We start from the raw sequence: 17,839 nt of genomic DNA on the forward strand, positions 1-17,839 counted from the left end.
GCTCGGTCTTTTAGTGAAAAAGGAAACATTCGGAGGCGGATGGCGTCATTTGATGCTCCATTGATTCGAAAGGTATCACATATTTCTAAGAAATTAGTAATATGTAGATGGGGATCCTCGTCCGCAAGCCCATGGAAGGTTGCGGAGTTTTGGAGCATTTGTATCAAATGCGTCCGAAGTTCAAAGTTATTGGCTTCAACATTCGGTGCATTTATAGCGGTGCCTAGGTTACCTACGGTGGGTCGTAGATAATCCATGATGGTACGTTGGTCCGCCATAGGTGGATTCCCCAAAACTTTCTCTTGGTTTTTAGCTTTTAGTCTTTTTCTGAGAAAGCGTTCGGGTTCTTCTAGAGGTTCTTTTATGTCCTTATTAGAACTGGAGCTCATACACTACGTAGGATGGCGTCTGGTTCCAAGTCCTGCAATAAAAACCGAAAAGAATGGTGGTCAGACGGTTCACCACGGCCCCGTGCTCAGCGAACACGGCCCGTGGTCGGAACTACAGTGATTGTTTTCCAGATCCCAGTTACTGGAAAGTTGGACACGACCCCGTGTTGCACCGACACGGCCCCGTGGTCAGCCTTCTGTAACTTGGAAAACTAAAAACTGCCAGTAACGATGCTGGGCACGGCCCGTGTCCGACCAGGCACGGCCCGTGCTGAGCTCTGCAGAAGCTGAAAACTTAAGAAAATCCTAAAAAATTAAAAAGAAAAATAAAAATATGATTAGGCCGTTGATTCCTAACTTTCTTAAAATCCTTGATGTGCGTGAAGTGTGATATATTTTTGATGTATATTTTAAGCCCTTTTTACACTTTTAACCAAGTTTTAAATTTATAAAACACGATATTTACTAACACTAAACACACATATGGGCAAGTGCACCCATCGAGGACGTAGTATAGTGTTGGTAAGATACCGAGGTCGTCCAAGGACACAAGAGCTTTTAGTACCGGTTTATCCTCAACGTCTAATCAAATCAAAAAGTTAGAAAAGGTTTTTAAACTAAGAAAATAAAAACTAACTAAATAAAAATAAAACAAAAACAGATAGACAAGATGAATCACTTGGATCCGACTCGTGTATTAGTATATCCTTTGATTATTTTCGCACTTTTGCACTTGTTTAAGAGATTATCTTAGTTATTGTAGTAGGCCCCTCTTTTGAAGGCGACGTTACCCTCAACCCAGTAGTTTGAGTCAGCAAGGATACAATCCTAAAGGGTCGGATTATTGAAAGATAATGAATTAAGTTATTAATGCAAATTATGGTAGGCCCCGCTTTTGGCGGTGACGTTACCCTCGGCTAAGTAGTCTGAGTCAGCAGGGATACAGTCCTAAATAGCCGGGTTATAGTATTAATAGTAGTTAACTTATGAGGGGGTCAAAGAGTTTGGATCCCCGCCATCCAATACCTATAATGAAGGAGATCCTACTAAATTTGACCAAGGTCCCTTGCAGGACCTCTAAACGCTGAACAAGGGCAAGACCCTTACCAAACCATTCCCTTAACCCCCGACCAGGTAGCCAACATACCTCCATATAGACCGTGGAGATATGAATAGTGAAAATCTTTTATTTTATATAGACAGTAAAATAATGCCAAGACACCACGGACAAACGATAAGGAAAGATCACCTTCAACATAAGCAACTAGTTATTAAAGTCATTAATACAAAACCAAATAAAAAGTGCAAAATATTAAAAATAAAAAGTATTATACTAAACACTTGTCTTCACCAAGTGATGTAAGAGACTTAGGCAAACATGGCCTTGATTGTCAAGAACTCTTACGATCAATCTTGGATCCCGAGACGACTCACACACTCTATGATGGACAATGGATGATGGTGGTGGATGATGGTGTTATGGTGGTGGTGGGTGGTGGATGAAGTGTGAGAGAGGTGGTGTGCCAAGGGATGAGTTGAAATGAAACCAAGCACTCCTATTTATAGGCTGAACAGAAGGCTGGGCACGGCCCCGTGTCCGCTGGACATGCCCCCGTGCCCGTCTGACACTCTCTCTCTCTTCATTAATTGTAATTCACAATTACAATTAATGCGCCTGCTGTACTTTCGCCACGCCCCCGTGCTCACTGGACACGGCCCCGTGGTGGGCAATAGAAGCTTCTATAGGTTTGTTTTTTCTGCTGTTTCTTGGGCACGGCCCCGTGCTGGCTGAGCACGGGGCGTGTTCAGTCTTCTGACTTCTCTTTTCTGCTTGGGAGGATGCCGTTGAGGGGTCGGGCAATCCACTTTTGTTCCTTTTCTTGTATTTATGTTAGATTTAGCTGTCTTTTTGCTTCTTTTGTGAATTATCCTGAAAATACAAAAGGAAGACAAAAACACTCTTTTTCCAACATTAGTACTTAAAAAGGGTTAGTTTTATGCCTCATTTGATGTAATTTATATGTTGCATTTTACACACATCAGTAACTATGGTATTTTAAGGGTGAAGGAAGTGGTTACCTAATGGTATTTGGTAAACTTCCAATTCACCCAATCACATAGCGTCATGTCAAGTCACCTAATTAACTTCACTGATGCTCAAAAACGTTGGCGGTGGTTACCTAATGGGGTTTAGGTAAACTATTTTTTTTTTAAAAGGGGAAAATGTGTGATTGGTTGAGAAGGAATGGAGCCCACCACACACCCATCTCTCTCCCCCTTCCCTCCCTCTCACCGACTCGGTAAAGCTTCACCAAAAATGCCCCCTATTCGATAAACGTTGGCTCGGTAAAAAGGTTGGCGGTGGAGTGGGATTCGGTACAGAGCGGGTTACCGCCCCCACTACATTCACCCTAACTACCAAATGCTATGTTTAATGTTAAGGTTTATACTTTTGTATCATTTTTTTTTTAAAAAAGTGCTAAATAGGTACAACATATTGAAACAATTGCAAGTGACATATTATCATATATGGTCATACAATGAACATAATCTTTTAGCAACTTTAATTGTGATATAAACAGAATAACCCGAATATATTAACAAGTATTATTTGGTCAAAACAACTCATATATATATATATACATATATATATATACTAGTAGGAAACCCGCGCGATGCGGCGGGGGCGACAATTTGAGGTGTATAGCGATGCGGCGGGGGCGACAACGATATATATATATATAGGGGAAGGTTCGTTTGAGAAAAAAATTTAATTGAGAAGAAAAAGAACAAGGGGTAACTTTGTAAAACATTAAATAGTTTTTTTCACTTATCTCATTTATTATCATTTTTGACTAATTAATTAGTCATAAAGACTATTATCCTCCACACTAACTTTTTTGCCTACACACATCAAAAGTTATCCTACATATTTTGAAATTCATCCTACACGTTGAAATTTACCCAACACAATTCATTATTTATCCTACACAACTCGTAATTTATCCTACACTTTAAATTATTTTATTTTATTTTTTTGAAAAGATATATATTTTGAAGATAAGTTACAAATTATTTAATGTAGAACACAACTCATTATTTATCCTATACCCATTTTAATAACTCATTACCTAACCTACATGAACTACCCAAAGTCCCACTTCGCCTCACATCTGGTCTCTACTCTTATGCATAATTTGGTGTGTCAAGTATCAGCTATTTGTGATCACTATCGTCCTATTTAGACTTCATTTTGAAAAGAAAACAAATAATAGTAATTCAAGATGTCTAAACATGTTCCATCTTTGCAGATGTTTATGGCTTTTTTTTTCTTCTTTATTTCTTGAGTAAAGGGGGAACTTATGAGAGAGAATAATCTTATTTTTTTATTAAATTTTTTGTTTTGGGGGGGGGGGGGGGATATCATTAAAACAAGGCGAAAGAAACGCCTCCAGCAAAGAGCTGTTGGATACAAACGAACAAAACAAAGAACAACTATGGCATATTACAAGTTACAAAGGAGATTCGAGGACCAAGAGTTCCAGCAAGTTTCCATATGATTGGTCCTACGAGAAATCCAGTTGAGCAGAGAAGAAATAATGTTTCTCAGCACTCTATCGATCGATGTCTTCCAGCCATGAAATCTATGAGAGAGAGTAATCACATGTAAAAGTGATATTAAATCATATTTGGGACAATCCCACAAGTTAAGCCCAACTCACATGATTTGTTTAGCTAGCCTAGTTTGTGAAGCTTCTACACACAAAAAGCAGACTTTAAGCATAAATTCAAAGGAGAAAAAACAAATCCCAATTGGTTCATATTAATTTGTTTGGGCACACATTATCGAATGTGTATTTTTTTAGAACAGTCAAAGCAAATTATCATTAGAAACGAAGAGCTTGGCCAATAGCTAGACTCCCAAAGTACAAAGAAACAAAATTACAAATAAGAAAACCAGCTATCGGAATAAAAGACCCCACCAGGTTAACCCCGGTAGAGATCGGATTCCATTATTGACTGGCTATGAGTTTCATAACTGACTAAGTTTCAGCATATATAGGTTTGTGAGTTTCAGCACATATAGGATAGGACCAAGTTCTTTCACAACGTTGGCACTCGGTGAGAACTCAATTAATGAGGGTTGTACGAAGTTTTCTTCGGACTTTATAACTGTACCACCTGTAAGGATTTTCCCTCCGTGCAAAAGGATCAAAAGAGTAAAAGTTAAGGGGTTCAAATGGTTTGGGTAGGGTGGACCTCCAAACATATTGTTCTTTGTTCATATTAATTATTATAGATAACATAATTAGTATTTAGAACAGCCCTTCTTTATAAAATACACAAAAGATAATTCTTTCATTAACTGTTTCAGTTTTAGACATTTAACTAAAAAATTCACAAACATATATGCAACTCATCTCCTCAACATTTAGCTAAATCTGGTTAAACTTTGAGCCATATGAATCAATATGATTGAAATGTTTGAAATTTAGCAACAAAAAAAACTCACAAATGCATCAGCAATAGATTCCTTTATGCTGCTAATACGCGCCTTAGAACTTCTGCATTATATAAGTGCCTTAAAACTCACAAATGCATCAGCAATAGATCCTTTTTATCCTCTCCAAAATAATAATAAGTAAATAAATAAGTAAATGAAGGTTATATAGACTAAAGCCCAAATGTGGAATGTACCTGGTGACAACCCCCATCTCCTGCATTCCACAAAGATCCGTAAATCATATACAGACCATCCAGTCTAAGAACTTTCACCGTTGCAGGTCTTCAATTAGTTCAATAACATAAAAAATAGCTACCAAATGATATAAATAAGGTGTAAAACCGAAAAGATGCGGGCAAAATACCATTGTCGACAGAGGTGACAACATGTAGTGAAAGGGTTTCGCCGGAACCCTAATCTCCTCGCCAAAATCCCTAACTGCTCACTGGATTAACAACCTTCACCAAATCAGTACTCGTGGGCCATTCTAACCTAAAACGAAATATACATGAGGAGTAGGACTCACCAGAAGTTGATCGGAACCCTAGTCTCGGTCGCCGGAAGTTTGGCTCTGCCGAAATTCCTCACTGTCATCTTGTTACACCAATATGGCTACCAACCAAGCCCTCTGTCATCGTCTTCGAGACCCCCTACATTTGAATAGAATGATGAATGATTGTAGAGACAACTGGGTTTTGTAGAGAGAGAAAGGGGGAGAGAATTATGGTGGGAGATATCAGATTCATTTTGTGTTTGAATTTGAAATGATAGAAAAGTAAAGCTGGCAGGCAAGAAAAAGGTACTGCAACATCAGACATTTGGGAATTCAAAAAAATTTGAAGGGGATTCTTGAGTCAGAGAGACGGATTTGAGCGGGATACATTTCGGAAGCTTGTTGTTTGTACTTTGCACACCATGCTGATCCAAAAACTCTTAAATTTCAACTTATCAACTTTCTCTCTCTAATATCCATTATATATAGTAATTGATATATGTATATATATATATATATATATATATATATATATATATATATATATATATATATATATATATATATATATATATATATATATATATATAGAAAGAGAGAGAGAGAGAAAGTGTAAAATAAACGTACGACAACGTGCGTAATTATTTGATATAACATGCGTGATTATATCAAATTTTCATTTAGCCCGGGTTTGATCAATTTCGTCCAATTCGTTTCAATTGTCTTTTCGTTTCACTTAAAGTTGGCTATTGTTTGGTCAATCTGGTCGAATTGGGTTCAAATTCATCGTTGATTTTGAAAAGTTTCATCAAATGTCGACCCTCGAAATCAAATCGTAGAATAGAGGACGAAGAAACATGACCAAGTTTTGATTCAGATAGTAGAACAGAGGATGCATGAACATGACCAAGCTTTGATTCGATTGGAGTCAGAGGGCAGTAACAATGGTTTCAGATCGTAGAATAGGGGATGTGGTTTTTGAACTAGGAGGTAGGCATGCGTGATAACGTGCGTGATTTATGTTTTCAACATGCGTGATTAGGTTTTTTTAGTTTATAACGTGCATGATTTTCAAATGAACGTGCGTAATTATCTGTCGTACGTACGTGATGTACGTTGAAGAAACAGTGATCTAAATCGATCAATCAGATCCGGGGTTTAGTGTCTGCATAAAAAGGTTAATCCTCTCGTCGATTCGCTGGTTGGGAGCTACTTCACATGAGAACACTGCAACACAGAAAGCCGTTAGACTCGCCATGGGGATAATGAGGGTTCTCTCCGTGACCACCCTCCGGCGTGAGAATAAGTACAATGATCTCAAAGGAAAAAAAAATGAAGTAGTAATTGTGAAAGTATGTGAAAATAGCTTGTGAGATCATACCTGCATTCCCATATTTATAACCAAGATTTTGGCGCCAAAAAAGGTGACGGAGGAGTGACGGAAATTACTTTTCCATTGACAGTTATCTCGTTCCGTCAACTAGTTAACTCCACATCCATGTGCACGGATCGTGGGTCTGATCACGGTTGGGGAGATGCCATGTGGAAAGTGGCTTTGTGTAGACCTTTCTTCAAGTTAGTGTCATCATCGTGATTTAGATGAGTGTCTAGGATTATGCCACGTCACATTCGGTTACAACCAAATGAAGCCATGCACGATGAGCATTTAAGGCCTTCTAGAAGATCTACAACTGTAAACCATTACATTATTGCCACGTGTCCATTCTGTTGCAACAAAAAAGATTCATTTTGTTCAAGTCCTGATTTCATGCACGCGAAAATGTTTGGGACTTTATCTTCAAGCCTAACTGTTCCCTTGCGCGAGCCCACGCAAGGGTGTTAGCTGAATATTTGTCTCTTTTCTCCAGCGCATGGTCATCAAAGACTGTTCTTTCCCAAATCTTGTCTAGAACCGTTGCGCGGCCGCGCAGGGTCTTATTCAAGATGCTTTTGGGATGAAGTTATAGTATGGTCCTATGCGCTTGGGCAGAGTTTTTGGGACTATACCCCTTCATACGTTAAGCCGTATTGTACGTTATGGTATATTTGTAAGTGGTTTTAGCATTGTTGGTTTGTACTCTTTACTTTACGGGTGGTTTATGTATTAAGGTATTGTACTTATTACTTTGTTGTACATTTGTTGGGTATAAAAGGTGAAATCCTCATTTGTGCATCACCTTCCGTCTGTCCCACTGCCTCACCCACTTCATGCCGACGACCATAGATGACTCGCTCCGCCGTTCCCTCCTTTTTGTTACGATCGTTGGTTTTGACAGTTAGTTGTATATTTGTTGGGTTTAAACACCTAACCCGTCATTTTTGTGCCAGCTTTCATCTGTACCACCGCTTCACCTAACTCCTGCCGTCCACCTTTGCCACCGCCGCTACGCCATTCTTTGCTTTTTGTTCCAGTTGTTGATTTTTATATTGACGTTATCTGAAACGCTTCCAGTTTCGGTTAACCCTTTAGGGTTTATTTTGTTTTTTTTTGTACTTACCGGTATAATATTGTTTTGGTCAAAAATCACACAAGGATAATGCAACCAAATCTGATTTTGTGAGGTATGATGCTTGGTTAATTGTATGAACAACAAGTACATGAAATCAACGATGAACACCGAGATTTATACGAGGAAAAAGCCCTTGATCTTTAGAAGATCTCCGGCATAAAAAACCTCGGGTGATGGAAACTACCGATCACCAAATATATTGCAAAAACAATAGTGATCCTTGTACAACTTCGGAAGAAAACAAGCTCAATACATTGAATTTCTAGTGTAAGTGTGTGTTTTTTGCTAAGTGTTTGCAGAGAATTCGTGTGTTAAGTGTTTTTTCTGTGGTGTGCACGACTTGTGCCTCAAATGAGCTTGTTTCCCCTTAAAAAGATAAGGGAAAATCAACTAACTAATGTCACACCCCCAAATTACCACATAGGGAGTGTCCCTGTTAGGCGTGTGACATACCAATAACGAGCCACCAATTACATTGAACCCATACAAGTTATAATTAAAATCCCCATTATTAATAAAAACATCTTCAATAAGTTTAAACGAAAACCAATAAGTTCAGCGGAAGCAAATAGTAAACGAAGTTAAACTGTTTCAAAACCAAAGTATAATATCAAGAAATCAGTCACATAAATCCTTCCTGTCGACCCATGACCACTCCAGCTACTCCAGACAGCAAGTTCCCAAATCCAAAATACCTAACGACCTGCGAGCATGCAACAAGTGTATCAGACAACGCTGGTGAGTTCATAGTTTTACGAAAACGTTGATTACCAAGTGTTTAGTTAATCCATTGAATTTAATTCCGAAAGTAATGTTGAAAACAATGTTGATAATACCCCAATACAAGACGGCTTCTGATTATTTTGCCCTTTCTCCAATGCTCCTATCAAAGCATTGGTCATGACTAGGTCATTAGTTCAACACCCGTCCTCCGAGGTACGGGGTGAGGTTGCCAAACCTAAGTAGCGCTACTAACTAATACCATGTTACCTTCCAGGTAACCAAACAACACGGAGGGACTTTAAAGGTGATAGGAAGAGTATATTATCCAACATTCCCGTTTTTACCCAAAAGACTTATCCCTCCCAGGAATACCCACTGACTGTCCCAACCACCGGGACGCATGCTCAAGAAAGATGAACTCACCTTTGGTTTGCTCGGTAAGATTAAGCACTTGATTAACAGTTGAACAAACACCTCCTAAAAGGGTTACCAATAACAATCAGTTTTTACGTGCACAAAAACCACCTATCATTCACATAATTCACCGATGTATTTCTTTATCTATAATATTCAGCCAATCTCTACTGTAGCGACTAATGACAAAATAGTTTTGTTTCCGAATAGTTCACACATTGCCATACGTATACTTTGCACACATAGTTATGTTTCATGTCACATTCCACATACAGTTCACATAAACAATCGCATATAATGATGCACATTAATAGTCAGGCTCTTGCAAAACCCATATGTTGGATCGGCCCATAGTGTAAGGTAACTAATTACCTTCGGCCCACTCCCGTGTACAGGTTTCATTCAAATAATGCAACCCAATTTAGTAACCCAACCTTTTTCTTTGTTGAAATTATTCATAATTCCTATGATAGACAAACATCAAATTAACAAATCATTACTAGGCAACCATCAGATTAACCCACATATACATACATACATGAATTTACCAATCATATATTTTTCGGCCCAGTGTGGATGTGAACCAGTTGTGATGCGTAACACTAATGTACCAGGCCCAACGTTAATGCTATCAACGAATTGCACATTAAAGCTTTCGCAGCACTCATAACACAATACCCAGCTAAACCGTCAATCCGCATGAATCTGTAGGTTGTTTCTTTCATGCAGGGCATGACATTAAATCCTAGGTTTCATTCTGATTAGTCTCATCACGTTTGTACTCACAAGCCGTAGATTCTCAAGCATGTACATGATCGTTCGTTAATTATCAAGTCATAGCTATCTACGTTTTATTACTTCCTGTTAACTCCAATTACCATCTAATATTGCAAGGAAGTCCAAAAATCGTTCTTATATTCAATTGCAAGCTAATACCCTGATTATGAGGCATCACGATTTACATCCTAAAAAAACATGTCATCCTACATCTCAATTGTCATGAAAATTCACATATCAAACATTTACACCCCACTGAGCAAGATCAAACAGAATTAAATACATATCCTCATACCCTCATGGCCATAGCGGGTTATTATTCTATTCACATAACAATCCACAACATATATAAAACCATATATACATATTACGTTATTACTCTATACATGTGCTAACCTGATTATAATGCACAAGAACACAGGATTCAAGAGAAGTGGGTTTCGTCTGCCGTCCAAGATCGAGAGATGGAAAAATAGTAGGGTTTGTATTTCTTGTGCACATATCCATTTACGTTACATGTAATTATATGGGTACAAAACTGGGCCAGTTGTTTGCTAACAAAGCACTGGATTGGACCGATACCTTACAAAGCAATGGATTGGGTCGATACCAAGGATTGGGCCGATAACTTACAACCATACGAACAGATTGGGTCTAGTCTAGAGGTTTAATCAAGTGCTTTGGGCCAAGTTCAATTAGTTATGTTAATGGATTCCAACAAACAAACACACACACATTGCGGCCCACTTTATACGTATGACATAGAGATTGACCCGTTACACACGCACACCACACAACTACAAGATACATTAGCACGCTTATCAAGGTCACGGGTTAAATAGATAGGTTAGAACAAGGACGAGAGTGTCATAAAACCGAAGGAACTAACCTTGAAGCTTCAGGTTGTCACATCATCCCCAACTTGAAAGAAATTTCGTCCCGAAATTTGACAAGTGGGCACGAAAGAGTAAAATAATAATTAGAATTGTTGCGGATTTTGCTCAGGTGTGACATCATCCCCAACTTGAAAGAAATTTCGTCCCGAAATTTGACGAGTACGCATAGTGCAGTGAAGTGATAAATCAAGATTGATGTAGATTTTCCCCGGGTTGTCACAACTAACTTCCCGAAAAAGGTGGAAGTCACCCATGACCACCACTAACGGTTATTTCTTCAATATGCACGTGCCTAAAAGCATATTCCACGAGATTCCAGCAAAGAAGTGGTCCACTACGTCCAGTACCTGCATTTACACATTAAAAACGTGCAAAACATAAGTTCTGTTAAGGATCCTGATCCTCAGACTCGTGATCCTCAGACGCGTGATCCTCAGACTCTGGATCCTCAGATTGTCTGCATCATCCATTAAGGATCCGTGATCCATGCCCAGACTCAGGATAGATGATCCTTAGCATAAAATTCATGCCCTAACAATTGCCCCCAATATGGCAGTTGTGATAAGGATTCACAGCTGTCATATTTCCGTCAGAAGCGGACTAGCTGTTGCTGCTGGTAACTAGTTGTTACACTGCCTGTCGTCACTGATAAGACCTGCTATAATGATCATTGCAAAATATAGAGTTAGAGATAACTCCTCAAATTCCTTTACAGACAAGAAGATCCTTCTATTTGTGGAGAATGAATCCTTCTTCACAGTTCGCTATTAACCTTCCTGCACTTTAATTTCTGCATAGACACTTTAACTGTTAGATAGCCTTATCCGGCTTGGGTGGATGGTCCACGGTTTTGATGGTGAAATCCAGGCCAGATGATTTGATACACAATGAATGGGTAATAACATTAAACATTTTTAGCTACAACTATTGTTGTTTCTTTCCTCTTTATTTTTCATGTATGCTTTCTATTTTCAAAGATATCATCACCAAACAACTGGAAAGTTATTGGAAATCTGATGATAATGTTAAACTTTTAACAGAAAACTTGAAATGTTCGAATAAATGTGGATCAATGACCCTTAACCAAAAAGGATAAGAGACAACTTACAGCTTCGAAAAAGTTAGAATATTTCATACCAGAGAATCCAAGTTAGGATTCTATATCCTTGTAAATTATTGCTGAATAAGCAAACTATGAAAAGTAAAGCTTCTAGGATCAAGGATCCTTATCTTCAGAACTTGTATAACTTTAGACAGTAGTTTCTAGGGTGAAGGTTCATGGATCCTTGAACAATAGGCAGGATAATGGGTGGTGGATGGATCCTCTGTTTGGGGGATGAAGCCACTCGTTATCCTTCCGTCTTTTATTTTCTGCACTACAAAGACCCATAAACAACGGACACCCTTTGCCAACCCATGTGGACGGGCCACGTTTTGCTGGTAGAAACGTGGGTTGGCAATTTTAACAACCATAAAAGCTTTAATGTTTTGTGAATAAAATAACTTTAACTTTTTGGCTATCTCCCGTGTTGCTATCCTTATGTATCCTTTAGTTTTCAATTGTTGTGATATACATTTGTTTGAATAAGAAAAGTTAAACAAATTAAGTTTAACAATTTTAGGATATGATCCAGGATTAAATGTCCTATAGTCGAAAAGTTCCGAAAAGTAGTATATTTTAAGGATCATAAGTTCAGTTGTCAAAGTATAAGGGTTATTCAAATGAATAATGAATAAAATCAAAATAGTTAAGGATCATACCTGAGAATCCAAGTTAGGATCCTAACCTTTATCATTATAAACAGGATAACCATAAGAAAAACCTTAATGGAAGGTAAGGATCAAGGATCCTTGGTCGTTTGTCTCCAAAAACCTGAAATAGGATACAACTTGGGACTAAGCCAATATAAGATAAGAGTTAGTAACTGGGGACAAGCCCAACAAACTAGGGACAAGCCCAAATAAACTGGGGACAAGCCCAAATAAATGGATGTAAATTGGGGTCAAGCCCATATAAACGGATGTAAACTGGGGTCAAGCCCATATAACTTGTGTAAACTGGAGTATGGCCCTCACTGGCGACTATCCAAACTTGAGCGACATGAAAATGCCGAAACCTTAGCTAACGTGAAAACGTTAGAAACCTTAGGAACGGATGTATGGTACGTCTACCATTATACGTAGGATCCTGGGTACAGCCAGTACAATGAAATTGTCAGCCCCTAAAACGAGTACTGGTCGCACTGCCTTGAACTGCACCAGGATCATCGTGCGCTACTGGCGAAACTGGGGACAAGCCCAAATAATTGGGGACAAGCCCATAAACTTTGGAGAGTTGGCTAACCACTTTGATCTTCTGTAAAATGATAACAACTCTGCAAAAGCTTAAACTTTGTGAAAATAGATGTTAACTGATTAACATCTTTAACTTATGATAAGTAATAAGTATAAAATGAATGAAAATGAAAATGAAAGTAATGTGTTACCAAATGTAGAATCATATATCCTTTGAGGATCCTGGATCCTTAATCAGAATACCGGTATCGCTGAGGATCCCTGATCCTTCTTACTTAAAGTATTTTTTGAGATGAACAGCATTCCCAGCTCTTGGTAGGAGATCACCATCCATTGTTAACAAATGATATGCCCCCTTTCCTGATTCAGCTTCAATTAGATAGGGGTCTTCCCACTTTGGTGCTAGCTTGCCATCAGAGGGATTTGTAGTGTTCTGGAATGTTTTTCTTAGCACAAAATCACCAACTTGAAATCTTCTAATCCTGACATTCTTGTTGTATGCTCCAGCCATTCTTTGTTGATAACTGGCCATTTCCTTTTTTCTGACTTTGAGCAAAAGCTTCTTCTTAGGATGCAGATGTTATGTTGGTTGGTGTAGAATATTACTATGCCTTTGACAAGCATCACACTTCTTTGCATAATCCACAACATCCTTCTTCGTGGTAGGCCTATAGTAAGTTGTTCTAAGGATCCTTGAGAATAGTGCTCTGTCCCCAGTGTGGTTTCCACAGTCTCCTTGAATTTAAAGCTTTAGGATTTTGTCCTGTAGGGATCTCTCCATGTTGTATATATCTTAGGATTGGAAGGATCTAGGATCCTGAATTCGACTGTGCAGGATCACCAGATATGATTGCAGAATCCTCCACTATCTCCATAGTTACGTGATCCTCAATTGCAGGAGTTAAAACATGGGTGATGAGTATTTTTCACATCTTCTGGCATCTTTAAGAATGATCCAAGGTTAGTTAAAGCGTCAGCTTCTGCATTTTCTTCCCTGGCTACCTGTGGTAGACTGAAAAAAGCAAAAGAATCTGCCAGTTTCCTGACTATTTCTAAGTACTTGATTAGCTTTTCACATTTGACAGTGTAAGAATTGTTATAATGATTAGTAATTAATAGAGAATCTACATATACTTGAAGATACCTGATCCTCATATTATTAGCTAATTGCAAACCTGCTATCAAGGCCTCATACTCTACCTCATGATTAGTGGTTTGGAATTCACATGCAATGGATTGGGGTATAATGTCCCCTGTGGTGATTTTAGTAGTGTGCTTTGTTTAGTTCCTTTAACATCTGAAGCTCCATCCGTGAGGAGTGTCTAAGGATCCTTGGTCTTCTCAAGTTGTTGAACTTCTAATTCAGCTTCCCTTTGTAGATCACTACTGAAATCAGCCACAAAGTCAGCAAAAGCTTGGGACTTGATGGCAGTCCTGGGTTCATACTTAATGTCATATGCAATAAGCTTGATTGCCCACTTTGCCATTCTACCTGACATTTGAAGTTTCCTGAGAACATTCTTGATAGAAAAGTTAGTTTTCACAATAATGGTGTGAGTTTCTAGATCATGTCTATGTTTAGCAGAAGCCATAATTAAATCAAGAATTAATTTCTCTAAATGAGAATACCTGGCCTCAGCATCAAGTAGAATTTTACTTACATAGTATACCGGATGTTGAGAGCCTTCATGATCCTTAACTGGGATCATACTTACTGCTTTAGCTGAAATAGCTAAGTATAAGGATAACGATTCTCCATTTTCTGGTTTCATCAGGGCTGGTGCTGAGGATAGATAATCCTTAAGAACCTTAAGTGCAGCTTCATGCTTATCAGTCCACTCAAACTTGCCTTGAGCATTTTGTCTACCTCTTCTTGGATAATGGCATTCCTTTCAAGTGCAAACTTTCTCCTGTCATATCTTCATGTTTCCAAGCGAAGGTAGATTTTCTTCTTTCCAAGAAGGATACTAAATCCTGCTCAATACTGTCTAGGATCCCGGACCCTATAAAAATTTTGGATTCAGGATCCTCTGGGTTCAACATAATATCCGTGACGTCTTGCTCTCTTGCCTCCATGATGTCTTGCTCCTTGGAGGCTGGCTTCATTGAAGAAGTGTAACAGTTCTTTGCCTCCTGCTGATCACTTTCTATCTTCACCATATCTCATAGAGTTGGGACCTTGACACATTGATGATATGTTGAGGGGGAGTGCCTTCATATCGTGTATCCATGGCCTACCAAAGATAACATTACAGCAAGATAAGCAATCAATAACATAGAATTTTTTAACATAATTCACTCCCTCTATATAGATAGGAAGTATGGTGTCCCCCAATGTAATCTTTGTCTCTCCACTGAATCCCACAAGGACAGATGATCTTTGGACAATATCGGATTCAAGGATGTCCATTCTATTGAGGACATCTAACTGGATTATGTTCACTGAGCTTCTCCCATCAATGAGAATCCTGCGAACAAAATGGTTAGATATAAATAGTGTAATAACCAAACCGTCATGACGAGGATCCTGTATGTCCACATGGTCATCCCCATCAAAGGATATGACTTTTTCCAGGGTAAGAATGGAAGTTCGAACAGGTCTGTCCCTATTCTCCATCTTTGTTTCCTTTGCATGTCTCTTAGCCGCCGAGAACCTCCGGAGATGAAATGGATGATTTGAGCATCAGCTGGTGGAGGAGGAGCTTTTTCAGGAACTTTCTCAGGATACTTGATCCTTGACTTTTTCCTTCCGAGTAATTCCTTTAAGTATCCTTTGCTCAAAAGATAACCTATCTCCTTCCTCAATGCTATGCACTCATCTGTGAGATGACTAGAATCCCCATGGTAAGCACACCATTTTGATTCGTCTTTGGTGGTAGGCGGTTTGTCATTCTTCCTTGGCCACCTAACCTTGTCACCTAAACTCTGCATAGAAAGGATTAGTTCATTATTATCAGCAGAAAAACAATATTCAACAATAGGAGGATAATCCTGATCATCTTCCTCTTGTTCCATAGCATGCACACTCTGGTTGTCATGCTTGGAGCATTGCTTGGATCAGTTATCCTTGAGATAGGATCCTTATTTGTCTTGCTTTGAGTATCCTGACAATCTCTCGTGGATCCTTTTGTCATCCTCTAAACGGATGAACCTAAGGACCCTGTTTCTTTCCTCATCTAAGTTCCTGCAAGGGGTCATGACAAGATCATCATAGAACTGAGAATCCTTAAGTAAACCCATTTTAAAAGCCTTTACAGTTGTGGCAATATCTAACTTAGGGATTTCTAAGGATTCTCTACTAAATTTAATTATGTAATCTCTAAGTGATTCATTATGACCTTGAGTTACCCTATATAAATCACTAGTTAATCGTTCAAATCTCCTACTACATGAGAATTGGCTATTAAACAAATTAACTAGATTAGCAAATGAAGTAATAGAGTAAGGAGGAAGACTTAGCAGCTGTTTTGGTCAAAAATCTAATGAGGATAATGCAACCAAACTCTTAGTTACGGGGAATGATGCTTGAAATGAAGAACAATAATAAGGATCACTTCGATCTAAATTGCAGAAACAACACAAGGATTTATATGAGGAAAAAGCCCTTGATCAATGAATGATCTCCGGCATAAAAAACCTTGGGTGATGGAAACTACCGATCACCAAGCTCAAATAAATTAATAAATGTTTACAACTTCGGATAGTGACGAGCTAGATACAAGGATCACTATGGTTAATTGTGTAAAAGTGTGTGAAAACTGTTAAGTGTTTGCTGAAAGCTTCGAGAGTGCAGTTGTACGAGAGTGTATGTAGCTGAAAATGACTAAGTGTTCTAAAAATAGCTCGTCACCCCTTTAAAAATAAAAGCTCACTAAGCTAACAAACTGTCCGACTTTTGTGCCATGCTCCCACGTTCTCCACAATGTCCATTTCCATTCAAACGTGTGCGAAATACCCGTGGAATATTCCATAGTAACGTTGCCAAGACCAAGTCAAGCTTATTACTCCTGCAAAACAATACGAAACATAAACGAACAATCGTTAGTATGAGGATCCTTAGGGTGATCCATGATCCTGATCCTAAAGGTCTTCTGAGGATCACTATCTGTCACAGAAGTAAGGATCGCTATTAGGATAACAAGTAAGGATCACTAATTGTTAGAAAATCCTCCCCTAACAATTGCCCCCAAAATATAAGGAGTAATATGTGTCACACCCCAAAATCCATGTGCGGAGTATCACCGCTTGGGAACGTGACTGACCAGGATCAAGCCACCAATCATATAGAACAATGTATATAGTTAAAGTAATAGTAATTAAACCAAACCAAATCCATATGAAAGGTGTTTCCAAAACATAAGTAAGTTATCACTGTTTAGCGGAAGCGTATAGATAAAAAAAACCCAACATAATTAAGTATGTAATGTCATAAAGTATTTAACAAACAATCACGATCCAAGACCACAACGACCAGCTCCTCCATGTGCAAGCTCCATGTATCTAACGACCTGCAAGGCATGTAACAGAGGATCAACAACTAGTTGAGCGAGTTCACAGAAAGTAATTGCGTAATAATAAGTCCGTTTGTAACAGGTGGCTCTACTGGGCCGATAGTACGTTCTATTGGTGGGGGCTTCCCATGTTGTATAACCACTAGACTATTCGTAACCATAAGTGTTTTACATATCCCGAGAACAGTAATACGTACAAGTTTACGTAGGTTTTACGTAAGTAATCCTTCACAACCGAGAATAGGGGTACGCGGGGGTTTACGTAGGTTTTACGTAAGTGCCTGACACAACCGAGGCAGTAGTGAGTATAAGTTCACGTAGGTTTTA

The 17,839-nt window shown here is 38.7% G+C and overlaps 1 long non-coding RNA gene across 1 annotated transcript; it reads right to left on the minus strand.

The window, feature by feature from the left end:
* Nucleotides 1-3,798: 3,798 nt before the first annotated feature.
* LOC110884652 lies at nt 3,799-5,819 on the minus strand. Its single transcript, XR_002561396.2, has 2 exons — nt 5,420-5,819; nt 3,799-5,338 (listed from the first exon to the last, which is right to left on the minus strand). It is a non-coding gene; the product is annotated as an uncharacterized LOC110884652 (long non-coding RNA).
* Between the last annotated feature and the right edge of the window lie 12,020 nt (nt 5,820-17,839).

This window comes from Helianthus annuus, chromosome 10 (genome assembly GCF_002127325.2).
Source record: "Helianthus annuus cultivar XRQ/B chromosome 10, HanXRQr2.0-SUNRISE, whole genome shotgun sequence".
In the NCBI taxonomy this organism is placed as follows: Eukaryota; Viridiplantae; Streptophyta; class Magnoliopsida; order Asterales; family Asteraceae; genus Helianthus; species Helianthus annuus.